At 30.9% G+C, this 21,671-nt stretch overlaps 1 protein-coding gene and 1 long non-coding RNA gene across 5 annotated transcripts in view; one reads left to right on the top strand and one right to left on the bottom strand.

Moving 5' to 3' along the window:
- LOC147810084 (uncharacterized) overlaps nucleotides 1–21,671 on the top strand; it is a 391,466-nt gene that overhangs the window by 37,782 nt on the left and 332,013 nt on the right.
- Nucleotides 14,658–21,671, bottom strand: part of LOC147810091 (uncharacterized) — a 30,505-nt gene continuing 23,491 nt past the window's right edge. For 3 of the 5 annotated variants that reach the window (XR_015434186.1, XR_015434184.1, XR_015434185.1), the window contains exons 4-6: nucleotides 18,687–18,808; nucleotides 15,009–15,061; nucleotides 14,658–14,784 (exon numbers count right to left, since the gene is read on the bottom strand). This is a non-coding gene — a long non-coding RNA (uncharacterized LOC147810091). The remainder of the gene's footprint in view (nucleotides 14,785–15,008; nucleotides 15,062–18,686; nucleotides 18,809–21,671) is intronic. The other 2 variants (XR_015434187.1, XR_015434188.1) reach the window with 2 other exon arrangements.

Genomic DNA, 21,671 nt, shown 5'->3' with positions numbered 1-21,671 from the left:
ATATTAATATAATTTGAATTTTAAGGGATCTTTTTAATAAATATTTTATAAATCAAAAAATAAAGAATTCTACACTTTTATGTTTCAAATATATATTTATTATTTGACTGTTAAAAACAGTTTTCTAACAAAACAGTGGCAAATTAAAGAAAACTTATACTTGCCACTTGACATAACTATTAAAACTCAGCAGTTTTAATAGTTACGGGCAGTAACAGTTTTAACAGTAGTAGCAGTTTTAATACTCTATAAAACCTCATAAAAATGAGTATTCAACTATTTGAAAACACATTTTCTGTAACGTTAATTTTTATCATTTTAATGTTATTGTTTATCATTATGTTCTTAGATTTACAAAAATTTATTATTACTTTTCATTATTTCCAAATAAATAAATAATAATTGATAAGCATATAAAATTTTTAGAGATAGCGCACGTTACAGATTCTTTTATAAAATGCTATAAGTAGAAACACATTTAATGTCGAATAAACATAATATATAAACACGTAAACATCAAGCTTCACTGAAGAATTTTCTTCTATGTTACAATGCTCAATAATTAAATAACAAAGGTTAGGAAATATGCATAGGATGATTAGCTTTACTTGGCATAACTATTAATTAAAATCCGAATTTTCTTTTTCTAACAACAGAACGTAAGATAATTATATAAATAATGCAGCTAAGGTTTTTATAAGAGAATAATTTAAAAATATTTTTGAGCCCCTGTTCTCCTCTTAATATCAATCTCGCAGTGGAGTGATCCCAGCAGATCACCGAAGTCAAGAGTCAGTGTGCGGGTGGGTGACCACTTGGATCAGACTGCGCAGGGACCGAGGGTCTGCGGTATGGGTCATCGTTAAACTGTTCAACCAAAAAGTGCTCGACTTCGCGTGTAGGTCGTCGGGCTACCGAAGTGGGGGTGCCATCCTCTCTGCAAAGGATCAAAATTGTGATGACATGTCTTCGGATCATCCACAGGGATGCTTCCCAGACCGTCGCCAATAGCCCATTGGGCAGCTCTAGGGCGACGTAAATGAACTACAACAACAAAAACAATATCAAAGTGATATAATTTTATTTAAAAACAAATAATTACCATAGCAAAGAAAATAAATATTTATTGTAACATTTTCAGATATCTAAAAATTCGAAAACACTTTCGTATAATTTCATTTTTTAAGCAGAAGTTGTAGTAGTTCATTTACGTCGCATTTGAGCTGCACAATGAGGCTATTGGCGACAGTCTAGGAAACACCCCTGAGGATGATCCGAAGACATGCCATCACAATTTTGATCCATTGCAGAGGGGACGGCACCCTCGCTTCGGTAGCCCGACGACCTGTTCGCGAAATCGAGCGCTTTATGCTAAAACAGTTTAACGAGGACCAATACCGCACACCCTCGGTCCCTATGCAGAATAATTCAAGTGGTCACCCTCCCGCAGTCAGTGATGCTTGATATCGGTGATCTGCTGGGAACCGTGACGATCAGTCCACTGCGGGGCTTTAAGCAGAACTCTCCTCTTTTCTAGTGGTTGTAAACAAAATAAATGTAAACACTATCTATCAATGAATCCAATTGTGGCAACACACCAAATAGGAGATTATGCACAAACACAAACATTCATGCACCAAATTATTTGAATTATTAAATATTTTAATTCTCAATAAACGCGATAACTTTCCAAATTCTTGCAACCAAGACTGATATTCAACAGTTAATCACCATGTCAAAAGCTAATTGCCTAATGACATCATATTCTTGTTGCCGTTCTGTAGAAGAAACTATGGTTTAAAATTAAATACCAATTCCTATAACGATAGAGACCCGGGAAAAATAATAATTTTCAAAGGTGTTTAATAAATATTTTTTAGCATATGTATATGCTTTTAGAAACTTTGACAGACATCCAATGACTTGATATTAATATCAAAGTTCTCTAGAGAACCGAAAAATTACAAAAAATCATTAAATTGTCCGCTATACGACCCCCTCAAATGCAGTACATAAAAATAATTAGACTGCAGAGGGTCACAATGCCTATATCCAAAACAGACAATGGTTCCCATTAAGTGAATGCCAAAAAGAATGTTGTAAACCCGACTCATGTCATGTTTGCATCATTATCGATTATAGCGACGCCTATGCTAAAAATCTACGATGACATGGACAAAATAACAAATTTTTTAAATAAGTTTAATAAATGTTTTTTAGTGTATGTAACTGTTTTTAGAAACTTTGACACCCATCCAATGAATTGATATTAATATGAAAGCTCTCTAGTGAACCGAAAAATTGTAAAAAATCATTAATCAATGCCTATATCCGAAGTAGACAATGGTTCACATTAAGTATATGGCCAAAAAAAAAAATTTCTTAACCCGACTCATGTCTTACTTGTATCATTAGCGATTATAGCGAAGCCTATGCTAAAAATCTAGCATGACATGTACAAAATAACAAATTTTTTAAAGATGTTTAATATGTTCTACTAATTATTTTATTTATAAGACTATCAGTAAAATTAAGATTGTAAGTAATTACCTTCGTTAGATTGGATATGATTGTTTGTAAATTTCCAGCTTTTGTGTACATTTTTTTAACAAAGCAACCATTACTTTTTCATTCATTAACTTGATTTTATTACGATTTTTAAATAGTAAATTAGTTCAAATTTTATTTTGAACTTCTTACGTTAGATACAATTTTTAATCCGTTTTTAACAAGATTTCTTAAACATTATTTTTTACTCTTTATTTCTGGCCCATATTTTCTAAAACTGGATTCATCATCATTCACAGCGACATTCAAAAAATGAATCGAAAATAAATGCTAACAGCAAAGTAAAACTGAGCATTTTTATCAAGAAAATTACGAAATCGACGTAAACAAATTTTTAAAAACTGCTATCCCATTGCCGGAGTAAATTAAAAAATCAATTCTCAACATCAACTGCAGAATCTTTAAAAATGATAATCTCACTTTTCTCAATAATGATTTGTCATACTTTGATAAAGTTTTTTATTTATTTATTTATTTTTCCCTTATTGGATTACTGATTTTCTGCTTTACTTGATTTCTTTAATTCTTAAAAAGATAAGGAAGGTGATGGTGGAGCATTATATATTAAATTAACTATTTTAGATTGTACGCGTTTTTAATTAATAATATAATAATATTAAATTTAATTTGGCGTAAAATAAATGGAAGGTGAACAAAATCTCACTTGATTTCTGATTGATTTGAATTCAAAAAGTAATAAGCGATAAAAGAAACACTATTTTTTTGCATTAGAAATTTTCTTAGTTAAAATTTCTTTAAACAAAATCGTAATTTAGATTGTCTGAATTCTGAGATTTCTTTTAAAAAAGAACTAAATTTCAAGTTAAAATAGCAAAACGTAGACACATGAGCATATCTCTAGTCAAAATACATTGATTAGAGTGTGCATTTTTAAATCAAAGCTCTTTCAAAAGAAAACGTAATTTGACCTGCTAGACATAATTTATTTAAATGAAAGTTGGAATCAAAATCTTTAATGTTTTCTATTTACTGTTTACTTTTGAAGTGAAGAATTCTGAAAAAGAAAAATACAATACCTATATTGAATAAAATAAATTGTTTGAGGGCAACATTAATTTTAAAGTATTCAATAAAAAGAATTAATGGCGAGTATCACCATCCTGTAAATCAGTCTATCCTGGCAGAATGCGACATTGCGAAAAGTTTCGGCTGTTTGTTTGGTTAGACACAATAATTCCAAGGACTTCAATCACATTTATTTACTGCGTGTTCTTGATCATTATATTAAATATAATAATAACATGTATACGGCCGGGATAGCCTGGTTGGTAGGGCACTAGGCCTATTTCCAAGAGTTCGTGGGTTCGATCCCCACCAGCCAAAGATAAACAGTTAAATCTGTCGAGTCGCAAAGTCCTCCATGTTCCCTAAACAAATCAATATCACCAGAAGCTCCCTTGTCTTCTGGATTGTGATCAAAATTACAGGGCTAAGGAGTTGAACCTTACCAGAGTTAAAACCGAAATTGGCTGTACAACGACGTATAAAATTAAAATAATAAAATAACATGTGTACAGAAGAAAGCATTGCCTAAAATCGAAATCACGAATAGGTTACATTAAAAATGCTGCTGAATTTTTTTTAAACTAGTTTCCTACCATATTTGCTTTAATAGTGATTATAGCGAAACTTGTGTAAACTATATTTAGTGAAAAAGACAGAAAAACTATTTTTTGAAAAGAGCTTATAAATATTTTTTAACATTTTTTTTTATGTTTCCGAAATTTTGACACCTAGCCTTTTCACTAGATATTAATATCAAAGTTCTCTCTGTCAGACATATAATAAAAAATTTGTAAATTGTCCACCAAGTGACCCCCTAAAATGCAGCATGTGATAATAATAAGTAAATAAAAGAAAACAATGCCTGAAACCGTAAAAGACAGTAGGGTCTTTTAAACATGGGCTATACAAAATTTCTTATGCCAGCTATTCAGAATAATTTAAAGCATCTCCAATTTGAGTGACAACAGCATTAAAAATGTAGAGACAGGGACAAATTAAAATTTTCTTAAAAATATTTTATACATTATTCTTAGCATATAAATAAGTTTTTCGAAATTTCGACACCTTTCCTTTGACATGGTACTAAACTGCTGTTTGTAGAAAATGCAACACCATGAAGGAATCATCAGAATCAAATGAAATTCGCAGCAAATGTCAATTATAGGATATTATGCAAATTAATAAAGTTTCAGAGCCATCGCGCGTGCGTGGCGCGCGCAGCGCCCTCTGAATTGATGCTGAAAGCGTATAAATAAAGTGCTGTAGCGGGACGTTGAAAATAGTCTATGATTATTTGTTAGTGGCAAACGTTTAGTGAGACCTGAGTATGCCTCCACGACGGAAGAATAAGAAATTCAAGCAACTTACGGAGTTTGAACGAGGGAGGATAATCGGCCTTCGAGAAGGAGGATTTTCCTATCGCGCAATAGCAGCTCGTATGCAGCGGAACAGTTCCACAGTGATGCGAGTTTGGAAGCAGTGGACCGACGAGCACCGAACAACTCGAAAAACAGGCACTGGACGACAGAAGGTGACGTCAGAGCGCGATGATCGACACCTGCTCCGCATGGCGGTGAATGATCGCACAGCTTCCTCCAGGCAGCTGGCAGCACATTGGTCTACTGCTACAGGTGTACAATTGTCGGCTTCGTCAATTCGTCGTCGTCTGCTGCGCCGTGGATTGCGTGCAAGGGTGCCATTATACAGGATTCCCCTCACGGCGGATCATCGGCGGCTGCGTCGGCAGTGGGCTCTTGAGCACAGAGACTGGCGAGCTGATTGGCACCAAGTTGTCTTTTCAGATGAATCACGCTTCAATTTGTGGACCCATGATGGCCGTGTTCGTGTTAGACGTTATGCCGGTCAACGCTGCCTTCCTGAGTGTATTATTGAACGACATAGTGGTCGAACACCCGGAGTTATGGTCTGGGGTGCGATTTCGTATCATGGACGATCCAATTTGATACGAATTGAGGGTAATCTCAATAGCAACAGATACGTCCGTGAAGTGCTACAGCCCGAAGTCGTTCCTTTCCTTCAAGGCATCCCTGGAGCTATCTTTCAGCAGGATAATGCACGCCCACATGTTGCGCGGACTGTTAGAGACTTCTGTTCAGCACAACGCATGCAACTTCTTCCTTGGCCTGCTTATTCGCCGGATATGTCGCCTATTGAGCACGTGTGGGATATGGTTGGTCGGCGTCTCACTCGTGATCCGCGTCCTGCAGTTTCCAAAGACGAACTTTGGTTGCGCATACAAGCGATATGGAATTCTCTTCCTCAAGCAGATATTCAACATCTGTTTGACTCCATGCCACGTCGTATAGCAGCACTTATTGCAGCGCGTGGTGGCTGCACCAAATACTGATTTCGGACGCTTAATTTGTTTCTTTTGTTTTGAAAATTTCATCATTTATTTGTATCAGTACAAGTCGTTTCTGCATTAAATTTCATTTGATTCTGATGATTCTTTCATGGTGTTGCATTTTCTACAAACAGCAGTTTAATATCAAAGTTGTCATTTGATCCCAAAAATTACAAAATACACTGGTTATCATAAATTAAGGAAAATTCACAAAAATCGCGATAACTCAAGAAATTACACATGGAATTTTATGAAACTTACCCACAATATACAACACATAGTAAGGTATTAAAAAACATAAAAAGAAATTATCAGACATTAATAGTAGTATAGAAATTAGCACATGTATAAAATAAACAAATTGGAAGTATCGGTTTGCAATAGAAAAAGTACCTTTAATATGGAATATGATTGCCTCTAGAAGCAATACAGCACAAACAGCGATGTGTGATGCTTTCAATTATGCGGTCTATCAGTTCAATAGGAAGTGAGAGCCATTGCTCTTGTAAAGCAGTTGCAAGCGTGGCAAGGGTCTGAGGGGGCGGATTGATGGCAGATACACGCCTCCCTAGAGCATCCCAAACGTGCTCGATAGGATTCAAGTCCGGGGATCGAGCTGGCCACTCCATGCGAGTAATTGTTTCCTGTTGAAGATAATCATCAACAATGCGAGCTCTGTGTGGTCTTGCATTATCGTCCTGTAACAGGAAGCAATCACCAATTGCCCCGGCATATGGGCGCACATAAGCATCAAGGATGTTGTCTCGATAAACCTGAGCATTCACGGTTCCCCTTGGAAAGACATGGAGGTATGTGCGCCCTCCTAAGGATATGCCTCCCCAAACACAGACACTGCCTCTTCCGTATGCATCTCTTTCACGGATGTTTGATGGATGATAACGGGTCCCAGGTTCTCTCCATATCAAATAACGTCTACTGTCACTTTCTAGACTAAACCTGGACTCATCCGTAAAGAGAACAGGCCTCCATTGATCTGACGTCCAGTGGACATGTTGTCGGGCCCACTGCAAACGGTCTCTCCTATGGCGTGATGTGAGCGGCACGCAAATGGCTGGTCGTCTCGCATACAGACCACCTTCGTGGAGCCTTCTGCGCACAGTTGACGTTGACACCAACCTTCCGGTGGCTGCAGCAAGAGAGGATCTAAGATGTGTCGGAGTAGCGGTTCTATTCCTGCGTGCACTTAATGTCAAATATCGGTCATCGGCACTGGTCGTAACAGTTGGCCGTCCTTGACTGAACCTCCTAGATGCCGAATCTGTGGTTTGAAATTGCCTCCAAAGTCTATGAACCACAGATGGACTCACATTTAGCCATCTGGCCACTTCTGATTGACTCTGCCCTGCCTCTAGTCTCCCGATGGCTCTCCATCGTAGTTCTTCAGGCAAATGATGCCTAGAGGTCATTATTACGAATTGGCTATCTCAGATTTTCAATGTCGCAATCACAGTAAAATTTGTGTGCTTTCTCTCAAACTTGGACTTTTATGCTCCAGGCAGATGACGTAAGCCGAGTGCAGCGCCACTAATTTGCATATTGCAATTTTACTCAGCTACTCTTAGTGGACAACATATGCAAATTTTGCACGGTTTGGCTTACTTTTGAAAGAGTTATCGCTATTTTTGTGATTTTTCCTTAATTTATGATAACCAGTGTATAATATAAGTTTCCACCAAATGATTCCCTCAAAACCAGCTTTTAATAATAATTAGAAAGAAATGCCGATAGTCGAAGTAGACAATAAAATACATAAAATATAGACTAGGCAGAATTTTTTAACCAGCCTGAAATCGGATTTTACATCATTGATTTTGGCGACACCTGTGCTAACTATTGTATATAGATGACAAGGACAAAATAAAATATTTTTTTAAGAAGTGTTATACTTGGTATAAGTATCACAGTTGCCATTTGAACCAAAAAATTATAAAAAAATTTTAAAATGTTCACCAGATTATATATAGAGTATGTGTATATATTTTTAGAAATTTTGACACCTATCCAATGACTTGAAATTAATACCAAAGTTCTCTTGATAACCAAAAAATTATAAAAAATAATTATAGTGCTCACTATTAGTGACACCTGTGCTAAAATAGATACCACTAATAGTGAGTGTACCACTAATAAAAAAATGAATGTATTTTTTACTATAAAAAAATTGCACAAAAGTTAAAAATCACAACTGGCTATTGATATCACTAATTATAAATTGTTAACTCTGCAAAAAATAGCCAATCGAAAAATAGGTTACCGTAAATTTTCACGGCTAGCTTTATTTTTAAATAAAATTTTTTGAAATTTTCGTTTGTTGCATGATATTTCGCATAAGAAAGCGTACCCCCGCAAAACTGTTCCCGTACCCCTGGGGGTACGCGTACCACACTTTGGGAATCACTGGCGTACTTCAAAGTAGGCCAAAACGAATTTTTCCCACCCTTCTTATATCTAATTTGTATCAGTATCGATTTTAGCGATACTTATGGTAATAATCTAGGGAAAGATGGACAAAATAATTTTTTAAAAAGATGTTTAATAATCATTTTTCTTCATATGTTTATGGAAAATAAAAACAAATTATTAAAAAAAAAGAAGTTAGATTTAGTGTTTGTATGTTTTTAAGGAAGTCAATGCTGATATTTTATCGTATAGAATAATTTCTTTAAAGTATTATTAAATAATATATTCTTATAAATTGTTTCATTTTATAATTAATATATATTTCATGCTAAAGGATTCTCCACATTTAAGTCTAAACGAGCATGCTCACTGCATGTCACATATGCTATTGCACTTCCTTGAACTGTGCTCGGTACGATGTGATTCCTTGATACTCGGGGCAAGTAATTACATATAGTAATTACAATGTCGCCCGCAAATTCGATCATGCTTTAGAAGTTCATTTTACATGTAGTTTCTTAATATTCACACGTATTTCTCGGGCAATCGATTGCAGTATAAATGACTTGCGAGCAATTCGTATGATTGAACTAGAAGATGCGAATGAGAATTTGAGTGGTTGAATATATTTACCCGCGTTATCTTGCTAACTAGGTTTTCGTTGAATATGTTTTAAGAATTTTTATAAGTGTAAAATTAATATATATTCGAAAGGGAAATTACATAACTAACAGATCACTTTGATAACCAGATCACTTAGATGATTTTTTTAATATGATAAATTAGACGATTTATTGTATAAATTAGAATATTTCTTACATCAGGTATTACATTAGTGTATTATAATAATTAGACCTAATTATTAGACTAGTTTTTTACTAATTCCATGCGTTGCACAGAATGTGAGTGAACAAACCTCATTCATGGCCATATACAACATGGCCAGTATTTTTCATAAATATCAATCTATTATTTTGAATTTCGTCGCATATATATAAGTAACATGTTTCACTGCATTTCAAAATTATAGGTAATTTAGAGGGCAGCTAAAGTACATAATTGAAATCTCTCTCTTTCACAGTTCTTAGTGGTAAGAGTTTGGGTAACATAGTGACAAAGCATATGTATTCACTGTTTTAATTTTTGTCAGAAATTTTTACTTTTAAAGAAAAATAATTAAAAGAGGAATTTTACACTAAACTATATGCATGTTTTCTTGTCTTAAAATTGATTAAATTTAGTTTTACATAAAAAAATGCATATAAAGTTTTACCCTTCTAGAAAAGTGAATCAACAAATTTTATAAATATCAATATATAATAACTTGGGCAACTAGGATATTGTTCTAAGGTGTTCCATTGGCCTGTCATTTAAGTTCCAAAGTTTTATGCATTAAGCCTATATAAGAAAATTATTAGTTCTAAGTTTTACAGTTACTATTGCGCCTATGCTTATAATACTTTTGTATCGGTAAACCTGTTTTAAGTACATACAAGAAAGAATATTATTGGAGGTAAATGTAAGATAAGAATGATTCGTTTACTATTATTGTAAGCGAGAATTTATGAGATTTGAGTTTAGTTAGGTTTGGCTAGTTTTGAACAAATTAGCTATTAAAATTGAAAGGTCATGAGGCTATACAACGCCCAATTTTGAAATTGTTTCGAAAGTGCTAAAAGAAAAAAAATGTATAGTCCCTGGGGTGCATTCATTTATCGTTCAAGTTTGTTCCGATACTTAAGGGACAGTTTTTTCTTTTAACAAAACAATAAGGAATGTTTTAGTAACTTCCATTTTATTAATTTCACAAAAAATTATTTGGTCAAAATTTAATAACAATAGATTTTATTCCACAATCTATTTCAGAACGCTTCAGTACAATGAAATCCTTGAATTTTTTTTTTCTTCTTCTGACATTGTCTTCTCACAGTTGCTTACAACAATGTTTGCATTGAAACTAATTTTCTCGATTTCCCTTTAAACTTTTGAAAAAAATAATAATAAAAGGGCTCTTTAAAAAGCCATTTATATATTGAAAATATTTAATTATACCGCTGTGTTGATCAATATTTGATTTTTGTTTCAAAACGAGAATTGTGCAGGCAATCACATTTTAATACTTCACCGACGTACCTATAAGAATTCGTCCTTAATTATAAAATACAAAATATAACCTTTGCTTTAAAATAAGTGTGAATTGCCTTCCCTATTTTAATTTGTATAATATTAGCTCATACATATTTAAAGGGAATATTTCTGTATAAATCACACCAAATGAAATAAAAGTATTATTATTTTTTAAAATATTAACAACATTTTTTTTTAACAATTTTTCCTTTTTTTTATGAAGTAGATAAAATTTTAGTCATAAAAAGATTAATTATTAAAATTAAGTATTGTTTTTGTGCATCATACGGCTTTTCCACGACGCTATTTTGTTAACTTTGTTATACAGGAGAAGAAATGGGCATGGGACCACTTACACCGATTTGGGGGGGTGAGGGCAGGAAGAACACACTGAATTCTCAAGGTATTGGGGAAGCATGAGAACTTTTAAAGCAATGACTTGGGTCATGTTTTGTCCTTGCGTGTTCATATTTATATTTTTGTATTTTTATCTTTTTAGATATTTGTACTTTTTGTCTTGCCATTGGTACTAGAAATTTTTTTTCACTTACAAAGGGGCAATGATAAGTATTGTTTCAAAAGTTGGTAGTTATTAATGGCTTATTTATCTTATATCATAGATATTATAAAATAAAGTTGAAAGAAAATACCATTAAATAAATATTAAAAGCACTAAAACTTTATCCCTTTGTCGCGAAATTATTTAAAAAGGTCTGAAACATAAAGATTTAAATCATTCTTAATTTCTTCTAGACTAACAGAAAAGAAAGTGCTAATAGTCATTATTCTAAAACAAGAATACTTACTGCAAATCAACATAAGTAAAATGAAGTTTTTTTTCCGAAGAATATTGTTATACACATTTGTATTGCTGGCATTTTATATTGCCGGGGCACATAGCATATTGTTGGCATTTCAATTTAAAAAATTACCTTTTTTGAATATTACCTTTTTTAAAATAAATTATTTAAAAAACAGTATGTTCAGAGGGTGTAAAATACACTGTTCTTGTATAAAGTTTTAAGCCTTTAGTAGATGAGGATTTAAGATAAAGTGTAACACCAAAAGAAAAAAACAAACAAACAAATCAGTTAAAATTTATTTGAATCTTATACAAATGGAATTTTATTATTTTTATGTCAAACTAAATTTCCAATATTCATTTGTATGAAATAGTTATTTTTCTAACTAAAAAATGAAAGTGATATCTGAAATAAAAAGAAAATAAGTATATATCATATTAATATATAAGAGAAAAATATCTCCATATTTTTAAAGAAAATCAGATTATTTTCTGTAGGGTAGCAAGCAATTCTTAAAAGGTTTATGCAAGTTCTTATTTTTACAGAGAAGAGGAAAGACTTAAATTTTCTACAGAATTCAAATTTAAAATATTTTTACAAAAATTATTTAAAAAAAACTCGAAAATTATTAAAGATAAATTATTATGTTCCTTCATCAAAAAACTATAGTTGTCATAGTCTGAGATTGCTGAAAGCTTTTAGGCCCTGAAGGGGCCTTTTACCTTTTCAGATTGAATTAACAAATTATGTGATATGGTCATCATGATTAAGAAGGGAAAAAAAGAGATTTTAAGATCTTGAAGTAAGTATAATTGTATAAAAATATGGAAGTGCTTTTAATAAAATTGTAGAGTTAAACGCATAATAAACAAGAAAGAACGAAGGCTATCGTAATAAACAGACAGTTGCTTTTCTTCTGATTAGTTCATTCATTTCTAAGCGATGTCAAAGTATGCTTCTCTTTGGATATTCTCAGGCTAATTCTGAATTTGTGAAAATAAAACAGTTCCTCACTGCTTTGATAACTAACAATTAATGGACAGTTAAAATTTTGAGGAACTTTTTAAATTTATGTTTCTCATCCAAGATTGCCTCTCAAATGTCAGAATGAAAATTAGTTTAGAACTACTTTCGAGACTTTAGCCAATGGGCAATTAGTGTTTTTAAATATATGTCTGGAAACAATACTCAGCAACAGTTTAAGGTTGTAAAATTACCGCTACTAAAAAAAAGTATAAATGCTCTTAGTCCTTCAATTGTCTAACAAAATTTCCTTTATTATAAAATTGCTGAAAGATCAAGTTTAAGTTTTATGAACAGGTTAAGTTACAATATGCTTTACGTTTTAAATTTAATGCTTGAATTACAACAGGAAAAATAATAAATTATTGAGACTTCTATATTTACGCTATACATGCACAGCAGTACAAACAAATTCTTGAACAAAATTTTCTGTTGACAGAAATTTTTTGATATAGTAACTTAATTTTGAAAAGTAAAATAACCTATTAATAAAATAAGTCAAAATAATTGACACAGAACAATTGCTTTAGTATAGCTTTTTTTCCTTAAGTTAAAAAAAAAAATCATAGCTGTTTTAGAAAATATCACAGACCTGGCTTCTGATTGTCATAACTGAAAATTTATTTCATGATCAATATTAAATTTTTACAGGAACGTTTTGAGAACATACTGATACCAAAATTTAATTGCTGTGATAATTACTTTCTTAGTTAGTTTAATTTAAAGTTATAAATTTACTCTATGTGTGGCGTTTAGCAATAACTATTCGTAGGAAAATTGAGATCCCCCCCCCTTTTATTTTTACTTTTGCAGTCACATACTCTCGTGTCTGGAAATGATTGCACCTTAAACTTTGAAACACTTTTAAGACAATGAAATAGTTTATACTGACGGTTTTTAAAATTTTTCAATGTAATGTAAAAATTAATCTCAGTCTCAAGTTATAAAATTTTGCTGTCACATACTACATTAAATTTTTTAAAAATTTTCCATGGTTTTTGAGCTATTATTAAATTATAAAAATATTTATATAAACTTGAAATGCTAAAAAAATATGCAACATTTCCGCGTTTTGGGGTATGAACAAAACACCAAATATTCTATGCTAATTATAAAAAGGAATATTTTAATTAGTTGTTGGATCTTAATCTCTACATAAACCAATATATTTAATTCTTTGTTTCATTCTCTGTCTTCTACTATCGCACATACGTTTACTGTCTCGCTCTTATAATTTGTTTGCTAAATTAGAGATTCAATTTTAATCTCTACCCTTCGAATTTGTAAACATACACGTTACTTAAAATTTTATTTCACATCAGGTTGAATTTGATAATTCTAACTTTTTCTTATCAGATTAAAGAGTAAATTTATTTGTTAGTTCTCTTCGAATTTAGATTCCATGCCTTTCGATTTTCATGCCTTCGACTGATTATTTCTTTAACAGAATTTTTCAATTTAGAATTATTATTATATATACTTTGTAATTTAGTTTAGCTTAATTTACAGGCAAAAGAAATATAATCTTTTGCAGCTACGAAGTCTTACTTTCGAACACAAACTTTATTTAGAATTCAACCTAATTTAGCAGCAATGAAGATTAAGAAAAATTTTGCAATGTATGCCAAAGTCATCAGAGGGGAAGTTTCCGTAGAGGAAGAAGCAAACTATTTTAGCAAGTTAAGCTCGAGAAGCAATCTAAAAGACCATTATAAGTCTCATCCATTATAATCCAGTTTTAGTAGGATATGATAGTTTTTCTTTACAGGGAAAAGGTTCTCTAAATAATATATAGTTAAAAACTATGACTGGAGGGGCTATTTTTGTACTAAAGTGTTCAAGTATATTGAGTAATGATGTTGATATGGATAGCAATATAATCAATTGTCAGTTTATTTAATACAAAAATAGAAAAAAGAAGTTTTGTCATGCAAAATATACCAAAAAATATAATTAAGTTACTAAAGAATATTAAAGATTTAAAAGGTATCAAAAATAAACTGAAATATATTTAATTAAAAAAAATGTTGCTTAAAATCAGTAAAAGGTAAGCAACTATTTATTGGTTATGACAAATAATAATATCATTTAAAGAAAGTAATTCAGCTGGAGTATCTCATTAAAAGATTTTAAAAAAAATTGTATGTATAAAAATAACCTTTAACAGAAAGTAGTTAGTGGATTGACAGAACTTTTAAATGTTATATAGTTAAACAGTTACAAATTTTTGCAATTTAAAAATCTCTTTTTTATCTTTAAAAAAAGTTCATTGAAGTAAAAACTGCTAATGCGTTTATATAACAGATAACAAAAAATGAATAAAATTTATGTGATAACAACTAAAATAATTTTTATTTTCTGTTAAGATTTATAACAACAGTTGGTTCAATTAAGTTTACATGGTAAATATGAAGTATTACCAGACTTGTAAATGACACGTATCTTTATATTCTGCAAGATAAAAAAAATTACTTTGGGTTTGGAATAATTTTTAATGCAATTTGTCAAGCAAATGCGCATGAAAAATAATAACTGCTAATGATGCAAATTAAAAAATAAAATTTTGTTTAAGAAAGAAAATAAAACAAGTTCTTAAGAAAGTAAACTTTTAAATAAAAATAAATAAAAAGGTCAGTAAAAAAGAATCATAATTATGAATCATTTTAATAACTTACTACCTTCTGCGAATACTGATCTTTCAGGGTGATGAGCTCTCACTATCATATTTCTGAAACAAAATAACTATCAGAAAACACTTGAGATTGAAAGATAGACATACATAGTACTTTAATTTTTATATATGTAATATATGTATAGTATCTTTATATTTGTACAGTTAATATGCTTTAAATCTTTACACATTACAAAAAAACATAACATTAAAAAATGTTATAAGTTGCTCTATCCACAAGATAGAGCATGTAAATTTAAATTTCCTAAAATATGGTTGAAATATAGCATATTAACTATAAAGTGCATACTATTCCATATTTTAAAGAAATTTTTGCGATCAACTTGTTTATTTTAATTTATAAAGAGACACTATATCTGTGTGAAAAAGACTAAGTCAAAAATCTTTATGTTTCATGGTCTTGTACAGCTGAGGAAATTATTCAGCAAATCTCTGAACTTATGTAAATAATCTTATAGCTATTATTGAGTGTTTGCGTTCAGAAAAGTGTTTATTAATTTTCGTTACGAAAGGTAAGTTTATTAAATTTCACTCTTATAGTTACATCCACAACAAAAAGTTATACTTCTACCTTAAGAGAAAAATTTAATTTATGCATGACTAAGTTATGAAATTTTGTATTCAAAAATAGTTTATTAAGATACAGTGAATTACTGACACAAAAAAGTTATTTAATATTTTAATGATAGTTAAGTATGGGGGTGTGACATGTTCCTGTAGCAGGACTCTTGTTAAATACATTTTTTTATGCAAAAGAATAAATAGAAATGAATGATCATAAAATATTGAAGAAAATCCCGTAAGTAGGCAGAATATTTGCAAGAAGAGAGGGACAAAAGCAAGAAGAAAAGCAAAACAGTGAATAACTGAAATTGAGAGAATGTCAGCTTTCATCGGTGGATATCATAGTTGCTTTGGTGAATGTTCGAAATATTTTTTATATCCAATTTGATGTTAATTTATTCTTTGATATTATTATATTTATTCGATATTATAATGTCTGCTAAGGAACGATTAGTAGAAACATCAGTGTTTGGAGTACCCGACAAATGTATAACAGACAGTGGTACTTAATTAAATGTAGTATGTATTTGGGACATTTACCAAAGAGACTATGTGAGTGTCAATATTCACCGGTGAAAGTCAGCAGACACCGATTTTGGTAATTCACAGTAACATATTTATATATGTATATATATAAACAGTTGATGCCAAGGTGGAAGAACAATTACAATGACTAAAGCAGAATAGAAGATAAAGTATATTGATATCATTACCTTCTGATATTATAACTATTTCATTCATTAATATATTAACTAAAAAGATCTGGTTTGCAAATGTTAGTGTACATCATTATATCATTGATTATACTAGTCGCACAGGCATCAGAAACTTTCTTACACGAGCAAAAAAAAGTAACTAATTTAATTTTCTTTATAAAAGAACTATATTACTATTCAAATATTGCTGACTAACATAAAAAATAGAGTTCACTCAGTTCTCATGATTCAATTATGTCAGTTAAATAGGATTATGTCATTTAAATATTGCATTTGCAAAATGAGGAAATCGTTTTTTTTAAAAAAATAAATAAAACATCGAGCATCATGCAGATATGTAAGTGGTCCACATTAAAATTCATAAAAATTCAAGCCAATGCTCTATAACGTTGTAGCCGATGGGTAATTTAGTCGTAAATGGTATTCCCACATCTTTGTGATAAAAGCAGGTCAATAAAGTCATGCATTAAAATATTTTACAAAAATAAGACAACTCCTTTTGCAACAAAACAATCTCTCCATGCAGTTTCTTATAAACAGGTACAAAAGTACATTTTTAATTAATATAATTTTTAAAAATCCTATTTTTTTGTAAAAAAAAAGAAGCAAAATGATGCATAATTAAAGCAGGGTTGCAAACTTTCTATAGTTTTGGAAAAATTTCTTATAGTAGTAGAAAACTTTATGTTTTATTGTATGATTCTTTGCTTATGTAAATTTGATTTAAAATTATTTTTAACACCTCTACATATGAATAATTCAAAAGTTAATATGAAAAGCTATTTTGTTCTATTCTTTTATGGCTTTTGATTCTGTTTTTGACTGTCTAATACTCCATAAAATATAATTCAATAACGTAAAGGTTGGTAGTTTAACTAAAGAATATAATTTAGCTGAAAATTGTTAAACACACATTAAAACTTTTGTTTAAAGGTTGATGATTGATTTTATTTATACCCAAAACTGCCTAGCTGTTCGAACCAGCCAAACTAGCTGTTTCCTACAGCTACAAGGTTTATTTCTTAAAATTAGTTGAATGAATTTTTTAAGTATTATCAAGGTATTTTTTTTAAAAAAAAAACTATTTTACATGTTCATTCAGAGCTTCAAAAGTGAAATTAAAACATGTATTAATGAAATTAAAACATTGATATTTAGAAGAGTAAAAAATGCTATCAAATCTGAGAAACTACACAAAGGAAGGTGCTAGTAATAAACACCATAACAGGTCTAATTCGAGGTTGAAATTTGCAGGTTTCTTTTAAACAATCATTTTTCAACTCCTTTCACATTCCTCCGGTAATCAAACCAGTTTTGCTGTTTATTACAAAAATTAAAAAAAGAAAGATTACTAAAATGCCTTAAGGTACTGAGACCCATACTCATCTGGGACATGAATTGTATAGTTGCAGACAAATCACAGTTTTTGGGGACTGATGATTTTAAATATAAATTTTTCTAAAATTTAAAATACAATAAAAAAAATATGAGCATGTTTAAAAATATTATTACAATGAAAAATTAATAAAAATACTGTGAAAAGAATTTCAAATATTTTTTTTATCATAACACAACTAACTTCATGAACAGAATAAAAACAAACTTTTAAGACATGCAGATTTAAACAATAAAAGAAAAATATATTTTAGAAAAAAAATATTGGATTATTTTCTTTCCTTAAAAAACAAAAAAAAAATTTTTGAACTGAATTATATCAAGAAGTAATTAATAAAGATACATTGAAAGTTTTTATAACGGATAAAAGTTACATATATTAACTTCTAATCAACATAGTAAAAACACATATTTAAAAAATATAACTTCACTCCGATTTAATGAATAATTTATTGAATGTATTAAATAAATTTTACAGTTAGATAAAATAAAGTAGTGAAGTAATCTTTAATAAAAAGTAAAATGAATCAGCATCAGTTAAGACAAGTTGAAAAAAAATTCAAAATTAAAAAAAATAATATTTAAAACACTAAAACAAATAATATTCTTAACTGCACTTCTAGTTAATTGATCTGATTTTATAAATATTTACATGAATTACTAAAAATATTTGCAGCAGGTAATGTGTATTTCACATTAATTATGTAGTATACAAAACATGTTCTAATTCTGCAATATTAGGAGAAAAAATTTATCACTGAATTAAAAACTTAGAACTTAAAAACAAAAAAGTCTAAGGGTAAAAAGAAAATAATTTAGTTCTCGTATTTATCAAGAATCTAACTAGTTCTTATAATTACTATTGTTTAAATTCAGGTTGCAAATTGAATGATACAAATGTAAATAAAAATGCATAGTAAAAAATCGGTATAAGACAGAGTTCTTAGAACAAGTTTTCTATGCCTAGATTAGGAATGCAAATTTACCTTTTCGAAAGAAAAGACTCGGAAACAATCCTATGGCTATGAAAAGGTGGTGGAATTTTTGTTGAATAACTCGGAAATCCATTCGTTTTGCATCCTACATCTTCATCATACTGAAAATATTTCTGAATAATTTATTTTAATTAAAATTAAGTTATTTAAAAACAAGCATTAGTTTCAGATATTAAAGAATAAATAGGTATTTTTAGTATCAAGCACTTTTGACCCTTTTTTTAAAGATAAAGAAAATCTGACACATTGTTATAGTACTTGAAAAAAAAAAGAGAGATAATTCTTGTAAAATCATTCAAGTAAAACCAAGCATAATTAAGTATTAAGATTAAATTAGCCAGTAGTCAAAATGAACCAAATTAGGGCAACCAAATTATTCCCTGTGGCAGAATTTTTTTAGCTGGGATTTCCACGACATACCTGTTTAATACTAATATCTTTCTGCAAGATATTTAACAATAACAAATATACAAACTTCAAAAAAAATTATAACTATAACTTCAAAAAAATTAAATTAATTAAATAAATAAATAAAAATTGGATCAAATAAAATAATTTTGTTAATTGAATATGTGATTTTTTTAATTCTAATATTAAGGGCGATATTCTCGCCTTTTGTAGAAAGATAACACACTAATATTTCCTTTTTCGCATTTTATAATTCATCATCACATTAAAAAAATAAAATCATAAAATCTGCTGTAGTAACTGCCAATAAAAAAGATAAACAACGAAATCATGCGAATCAGACTCTTCAAAAAGGGGTTACTAAAGGCATTTTTCATTTCGAGATTTAGTTGTGACGAATTTTAAAAACTATGTGGAAATCAGTAGCAATAACTGCAGGAAAAATTGGAAGGAACATTTCCACAGAAAAGAAAAACAAAATTTTTACTTCATCATTTTTTATCTTTCATTATTCTCCAATGAGAATAGAAAAGTCACAAGTTTTTTTTTTTTTTTTTTTTTTTTCCCAAAGGAAAAAAACTTCTGCAAGAACTCAGTAACGTTTTGCAACAATGTCATCACAATACTGGCTCACTACACTGCTTCATTCAAAAAGCAACACAAAGAAAAAGTAGCGACTAATTTTAGTTTTGTACTGCTAATTATAGCGTGCTACTCCTAACATTATTGATATATTCTCCAAACATTATTGAGATAATTTATAAAAACTTAACTAAACAATCGCCTACCGATAAACCTTTCAAAGAATTTTCTAACAATTTAGTCATTTTACCCTATTTTCCTAAAATAAGTCGGCAAGTTGCTAATACCCTAAAGAAGTTTGATTTTAATATTATTTTCAGTCCCATTAATAAGATAAAATTTTCTAATCTCAAACAGTCCATTGACAGTTAAAATAGCTGGGGTATATACCAAATTAATTGCCAATGCGGCCTTTCATATATTGGCCAAACTAAGCGTGCCTTAAAGTGCCGTGTCAAGGAGCATGAAGCTCATGTCAAAAAACAAGAATTTAAACGCTCATCTATTGCCCAACATTGTTGGGACTCTAATCATAATTTTAATTTTTCTTCTTCTAAAGTCATTCAAAATTGTTCTTCGATTTTTGATTTAGATTTTTACGAGTCTTATCATATTTTCAAAAATTCCAAACTGTTGATCAATGAAGCGTTCCTTATCTTTCTCCTGTTTGGAAATCTATGATTAAACCTAACTAACCACCTTTTTGTTCCTTGCTTCCTATTCGTCGTCATCCATTCACCCTTCCCTCCTATTAGTCGTTGCTCTAAACCCTCTTGTGACGTCACCTTCCTCTATATTTACCCTGTTTTCTCTCATTTCTTTCTGTGACCGACCGAGACCGGATCTTCGACCTTGAAGGAGGAAAGACGTCCTTATCTGACGAACCAGCTGACGACGGTGATAGAGTCACGCTTCCGCGGGGATAATGGAATCCTCGCAGGAGATTATCTTATCTTCGGAGACCTTAGCCGTAGGACAGCCCAAGTGCTGCGGGGGCCAGACCCCCGAGCGGTTGGGTAACCCGGCTTCCGTCTCAGATTCTGAGCTAACCCCTTCACTCCGGCCCTTATCAGGGCCCTTTGAACGGAATAGAGGTAGCGAGTCCTATGATGGCGAAGGGACACAGGATCAGGAGCCCTCTGACTCCCGCGAAGTACCGACGGGGACGGCTACGCCGAAACCGCACGGGCTTCCCGGGGGACTTTGGGCATCCAACACGGTTAGGCGCCCCCCTAGGAGAAGAAAAATTAATACGGCCAGTAGCGGCCAAAAAACAACTGAGGAAGAATCAGATGATAATAGTCCTATCTCCCCTAATGATAGTAATTTAGATAATTTAATGTTTAATTTTGGCGGAATTATGGAAAATATTGAAAATCTAATAAGCGGATTTATGCACATTAATGACAAACACGAATCCATTGAGGATAATGCTAAAGATCTAGCTAGATATACCAGTGAATTCTTCCTGGGATTAAAACAATTAAATGGCAAACAGGGCAAAATTTATTCATTTTTTAGTGACATACAAAATAGAACCGTACAAAGAATGGGCGAATTTTTCAAAATAAATCACTTAGATGAAACAGAACCATTTAGCGACCACTATAACGGAGAAACAAATACTAAGAGATTTAGGAGAAACGCCGATTTTCCATCACTAAACCCAGAAAATGACCCAATGAATATAGATATGTCTGATAATGAAGGCAACAATAAAGACGATAACTCAGGGTTTACCCAAGTTAAGAAAAAATCACAACCACCTCCCATTATAATTAAAGATTCCAACTTCGAATGGAAAACATTCAGGGAAAAAATTAAAGAGAAAAACTTAAGTCAATACAGCGGCAAAATGAGCGGTGAAAATTTCATTATCAAAACCTCTAAAATGGAGGATAGAAACCAAATCACTACCATACTTAACAATGAAAATGTATCTTATCATACATACTCATTACCACATGAGAGGAAACTTAGAATAGT

This window comes from Parasteatoda tepidariorum, chromosome 5 (genome assembly GCF_982258835.1).
Source record: "Parasteatoda tepidariorum strain Cologne lab strain chromosome 5, Ptep-v5.0, whole genome shotgun sequence".
Classification (NCBI taxonomy): Eukaryota; Metazoa; Arthropoda; class Arachnida; order Araneae; family Theridiidae; genus Parasteatoda; species Parasteatoda tepidariorum.
This window is presented reverse-complemented; position numbering and strand designations above follow the sequence as displayed.